We start from the raw sequence: 6,372 nt of genomic DNA, 5'->3' as shown, positions 1-6,372 counted from the left end.
CTTTCCAATCTTTGCATTTCAGTCACCAGTTATTATTAATGCATCTTTATTCATGGTATATCTTTATTATCAATTCATTGTAAAGAAAAGAAAAAGAGGCACTGTTTTGGGGTTTTTCCTCAGCATATGTAACAACTAGTAAATCTTCATAAAAAATATTTTCTTTTAGAATTCCAGTAAGACAATATGTACAATCATTGCCTTTGAAAATATGATGCAGAAAGGTTCATGTAAAAAATGTTTTCCTTAGTGTATCCGGTCGCTTGACTGCTTTGGTCCATATTAAAACCCATATCTATTAGCTCTCTGCCAGTCTAGAGAAGATTTGCTTTCTCTGATCTGCTGTCATGGGCTCACAAGCTTCAAAAATATTTGCCAGAATTAAAGTCTGCTGAATTGTTTTTGCCCTTACCCAAATTATTTCATTCATTCCAAATAGTATCTCCAGTGGATAGAGTTTTCCCTCTTCCTGTATGATTTCAGTCTGGAGCTTGAAGCTTTCTAATTTAGCCCAAAGTCACTTTACGAAGCAGACCATCCTGTCCAATCACACCTATTCTGTTGGCTCGTCCGCGGCTGTTAACACAGACCATCTCTGGTTCCATAACTTTATTAGCAACCACAGATTGGCCATATGTGAGATCGCGAACCTGCACATGTGGCTTGTTTCTTTTAGTTGCACTTTCAAATGCCAAGCAGGACCAAGAAGCTGGTTCACTCCCACCAACATCAACTTTGAATACATCTCTAGATTTAGCTGTTATACTATGCCAATCACATGGTCTTCCACTGGGACATACTACCTTGGCTGTGAGTCCACCCAGTAAATCCTTCTGGCACTGGGTTCCATGTGTCGCAGGCGGTTGCACTTGGTGACCAGCAGCAATGCCCCACAGCGCCACAAGCCAGGGTGCACACCACGCGCATCAGTGATTGCGCCCTGGAATTGAGACAAAGAGGCCAGCTGCTCCTGGCTCCGCCAGGCCCTTCCGTATCCTCTTGCTCCAGCAGTAACAGCACCTCAGACAGGACCACCTGCCCCAGCACGATGCGCGCCATCAGAGCCATCATGTCCACCACGGACTCAGTGGCCACAGGCCTTTAATGCATCTTTAATGCATGTTCGGTCCATTTTGGACTGCATGATTTGGTAAAAATTCTAGATTTCTTCCTTTTTGGCTCTAAATTTAGGAGCATGTATTTGATAACAATCATGTTAATGGGTCTTTCATGTATGTGTATGGATAATATACTGTTCCACTCGTTTCTGGATAACCTTCAACAGAATTTTGCTTGTGTGATTTGAGTGATATTGTATGATAATTCCCATAATCTGTAGTGTCACTTTTTTTTTTTTTGACTGGGGATAAAAATGGATCTCTTCCAGTCAGTTGGCCAGGTAGTTGTCCTCCAGATTTCCTGACACAACTGGGTGAGCACATCCAGGGCAGCATCTGTTTGTTGAAATGTTTCAATTGGTATTCCATCAATTCCTGGGGCTTTATTTTTTTTTTTTTGTCAAGTCCTTCAGAGCAGCCTGAACTTCCTCCTTCATCACCATTGTCTCTTGATCTTATGTTGCTTCTTGAAATTCTTCTATATGTACTGCCAATTCTTTTTGGTACAGTGACTCAGTATATTCCTTTAATCTTCTTTTAATACTCCTTGGATCATTCAATATTCTGTCTATAGCATCCTGAAGTATTGCAACTCAAGGCTTGCATTATTCTTTAGTTCCTTCAGTTTAAGAAATGCTGAACACATTCAGCCCTTTTGATTTTTGGACTCCAGTTCTTTGCACATCTCATTATAATACTTTGTTTTGTCTTCCCTTCCTGCCCTTTGAAATATTCTTTTCAGCTCTTTAACTTCTTGATTTCTTCCTTTTGCTATGGCTTTTTATTGCTCTAGTCAGGAAATCAAATGCATTGGGTAAATATGTTGTCAAATACCTATCTAAAGTACTGAGAAGCAATGATGTCAGTCTAGAGACTAAGGTGCTCCTGATCCAGACCATGGACTTCACAATTAATTGCTATGCATCAGAGAGCTGGACAATGACGAAGTATGACTGAAGCAGAATTGATGCCTTCAAGTTGTGGTGCTAGAAAAGAGTCCTGAACCAACCATGGACCACCAAGAAAACAAGTAGGTCTGTCTTGGAGAGGGTAAAACCAAATTTCTCCTTGGAGGCTAGAATTTTGATGCTCCATCTCACACACTTTGGGCATGTGGCCAGGAGGGATTGCTCCTTAGAGAAGGACATCATGCTCAGAAGGGTGGAGGAATAGCACAAGAAAGAAAGACCCCAGATGAGATGGACTTATAAAGTAACTAGGACAATGGGGTTATGTGTGTTGGAGACAGTGAGGCTGACTCAGGACAAGCCAGGCTTCAGAGCTGTTGTACATTGGGTCGCTATGAGTCTCAGGAGACTTGGTGGCACATAACAACAATAACAACAACTTAAAAACAACATGGATAATATCCTAGTACATACAACATTGTATTTTAAGATAGAACTTGAAATTGACTTTTTGAATATTAAAGCAACACCATTCTTTTTCTGTTTTTCATTCCCAGCATAGTATACCATGTTATTTTCTGATTCAAAGTGGTCAAAGCTGGTCCATTTCACCTCCCTAATGCCTAGTATGTGAGTGCGCATATATTCCCTTTCATTTTAAACAATTTCCAGTTTTCCAACATTCAAGTTACATACATTCCATGTTCCAATTATTAAACAATATTTGTCACTATTTTTCTTCATTTCAACTGACTTCTAATCTGGGCTCTCCCACTATGCTACTCTAACTATTCTAGTTCCTCTACTGTTCATAGTTTTCAGAGGCCTGATATTTAAGAAGTGGATGGCTAATCCTGCTTCCTAGTCTGTCTTAATCGGAAAGCTCTAATAACACCTGTCCATCATGGGTAGCCCTTATGCCATTTGCCACACCAGTGGCACAGCTTTCAGTATTGCAGCAACCCACAAGTTATCTTAATACAGCAAACTGACAGACAAGTACTACATGAATTAGAGCAATGTTCTCCCCAAACACAACAAACTGCTAATTTAGTTTGTAACTCTACCTGTCCATCATGGGTAGCCCTTATGCCATTTGCCACACCAGTGGCACAGCTTTCAGTATTGCAGTAATCCTAAGTTATCACAGTACAGCAAACTGACAGACAAGTACTATACCACTTAGAATAATGTTCTACCAAACACAACAAACTGCTAATTTAGTTTGTAACTCTATGAGCAAATCAGTCTTCACACCAGGCTCAAGAGACACAGGACACAGGCTCCAACCAACTTTTCATCACAAAGGCCTCGCCCCCCTCTCCCCCCCCCCCCGCAGGTCCTGATTGATTTAACAAGTAGCTTCCAGTCCACAAGTGATTGTTAATTAAATCAAAACAACCAATCAGCTTATACCTGATTGCTAATTAAATAAAAAAGACCTATCAGATTACACTTGATTGTTAATTAAATCAAAACAACTTACCTTCAATGATCCAATTGCTTCAAACAGGAAGCTCCAAAATTACAAACCAGAAATTTATATTCAGTCTTGGTCAATTATGATAGTTTGGTACCAAATTCAAGTTGAAGGTCAAAATCAACTTTTTCTATTCTTTGATTGTGCTACCGAAGGTATCTAGCATTACTTTTCCCTTTGTTTTAATTGGGGATGATAATAACGTACATTTCACATAGTGGTCATATGGTATACATGTGTTAATTAGAATAATTGGAATAATGATGGTAAGTATTAGTACTAGTGCTTCATAAATATTTGATAAATCCTAGTCATTTATTTCCCTGAACACAGGATAAGGAAGGATGCTGTGATGATCTATCTAGGTTGTAAAATAACGGAGAAGGTAATCTTTACATTGGATCAAATCTTCTTTACAATGTTTCACCTTCCTGCACTATATGTTTACATTACCTGCCTGATACCAAGTAGGTGAAAGTCCTAAAGACACAGTTCATGAAAAGGTATTATTTTGGTCGTTATTACACCTGAGAGTAAGCTCCTATGATTTGTATAAGAATCTTTGAGTAAGAGAACAATTCAGGTACAAGTAATCTTGATTTACTAAATACTGGAGTTATGATGTATGAAACTAATGATGGACCTGTCTTTAAAAAAAAACACCAAAACAATAAAAGAGTATTTTAATTAGTAATATGTTGTTGTTGTTATGTGCCATTAAATTCACTATGATTCACAGTGACCTTGTGAACCATAGCTCTGAACCTTGCCCTATCCTGAGTCTAACTCATTGTCTCATACATCTGATCAGGTGTACCTTAGTCTTTAGACTGATATCAATGTTCTTTAGCACTCTGGAGAGGTCCTTGATAGCAGATTTCCCTAATGCAACAAACTGTATGATTTCTTTACTATTGGTCCCAAGAGTATTGATTGTGGGTCAGAGCAAGATGAAATTATTAACAACCTCAACCTTTTCTCTATCTGCTGTGCTGCTGCCTATTGGCCCATTGGAAAAGGTTTTTGTTTTATTGATGTTGAGTTTGCAATCCATACTGAAGGCTGCAGTCCTTGATCTTCTGCAGCAAGTGCTTCAAATTCTCCTCAGTTTAGGAGAGCAAGGTCATGTCATCTGTGTAACGCAAGCTGTTGATAAATCTTCCTCCATTCCTTATACTACATTCTTCTTCATAGAGAAGTCTTTCTTTGTGATCTCTTCATTATATAGGTTGTAAAGGCATGGAAAAAAAGGTACATTCCTGACACAATCTTTTTTTTAATTTTGAATCATGCAGTATCTCCTTGCTCTGTAATATGTACTACAATTACTACCATGTAATATTACTATTATGGGTTGTGTATAACAATGCAACATGTAATTTGTACTTTTCTCTTGTCAACTCCCAAAAGACAAATAAAAGTTACCTTTATAACACTACTGAAAATAAGTTCAACCTAACTCACTAGTTTCCCATCAGAACCAACTTATAATTGAATCTCCAGTGGGGTTTTGGTGGTTGCAAATCATAGAAGGAAAGTGCCAATCTTTCTCTCACAGAGGCACTGATAGATTTGAACCATCAGAGAGGTGCCACATTTTGGTTAGCTGTGCAACTCTCTATGGATTTTGCCACAAGAGTTTCTTAGTGATAATAAAAGGAGATAATAATGAAAACTAAAGAAAAGGGTATGAAGTTCCCTACTTATGTCAGAACTGACAATAAGGTCATTGAGATGGAGCAATATCATGAGTTGTGGACTGTCAATATTACTGCCACTTACACATTAACTCTCAGAATTTTCTTTTATTGTCTAACTCTGCCTTTCTTGGTTCATAATTTTCTTGGGGAAACGTATTTTCTGAATGAGATTTAAGACCCGATTAAGTAATACTACAAATGACTGTGGTAAATTCAGCACACAGTACTTCATTTTCATGTTCGTCCAGGGACACCAACAATTTCTGATCACAGCCTGTAACATGTGACTTTAAGAATAGCTCTTGCTGTTTTAATTTTTAATTTTTTTACAAGAACATATATAGGTTGATGAGTGATTTAGATATTCTAAGATGATTACACTGATGAGCTCAGGCAAGCCTAACTGCTTTGTTTCTAGAATATGAACAGACTGCAAATTTACAGGCTATAAGTAGTGGAGTTAGACAATGAGGCACCACAGGGGAGACAGATGCTTATTAAATTCCTGGATTAATGCTGTGGTGGTGTGTGGGATGCTGCTGGCTGAGCTGGCTGAGCTGGGGCTCTCAGCCCCATTGATAGCATTGGCTCTCACCCTCATAGTTGCTGGGAGAGGCTGCCTCCAATGGAGCTAAGTCTAAGCACTTACTTACACCTTATCAATTAGTGATTTTCCCACCTATTGGTACATTTCTGTATATAAAGCTTTAAAAAGGAATTGTTATCAGGACCTCAAATCTGTTACAGATTTGCAGTAAATGAAACACTCCAAACAATAGAATTTTAAGGTAACAACTGTGATTTTGAATTAATTCATATTAAATGGTTGGGTTTTTGAGTTTTAATTCTTACTGTTGTTGTTGTTGTTAGATGCTGTTGGGTCAAGTACGATTCATAGCAACCCTATGAATAAAAGGTCTAAATCCTGTTGTATCCTGTGCCATCCTTATACTTCCTGATGCAAGAGCCCACTGCAGCAGTCACCGTTATCAACCCACCTGGTTGAGAGTCTTCCTCTCCCATGCTGACTCTCCACTCTTCCTAACATGATGTCCCTCTCCAAGAGATAGCTCCTCCTAGCAACATGCCCAAAGTATGTGAAGTGGTGCCTTAGCTATTTTTATTTATCATGGCTCTGTGTGTGTGTGTGTGTGTGTGTGTGTGTG

General features: G+C 38.7%; 1 pseudogene; it reads right to left on the bottom strand.

Moving 5' to 3' along the window:
- Positions 1–298: 298 nt before the first annotated feature.
- On the bottom strand, positions 299–1,068 carry LOC102862302 (annotated as a pseudogene).
- Between the last annotated feature and the right edge of the window lie 5,304 nt (positions 1,069–6,372).

This window comes from Elephantulus edwardii, unplaced genomic scaffold (assembly GCF_000299155.1).
Source record: "Elephantulus edwardii isolate Elephantulus edwardi_28Jun2011 unplaced genomic scaffold, EleEdw1.0 scaffold00110, whole genome shotgun sequence".
In the NCBI taxonomy this organism is placed as follows: Eukaryota; Metazoa; Chordata; class Mammalia; order Macroscelidea; family Macroscelididae; genus Elephantulus; species Elephantulus edwardii.
This window is presented reverse-complemented; position numbering and strand designations above follow the sequence as displayed.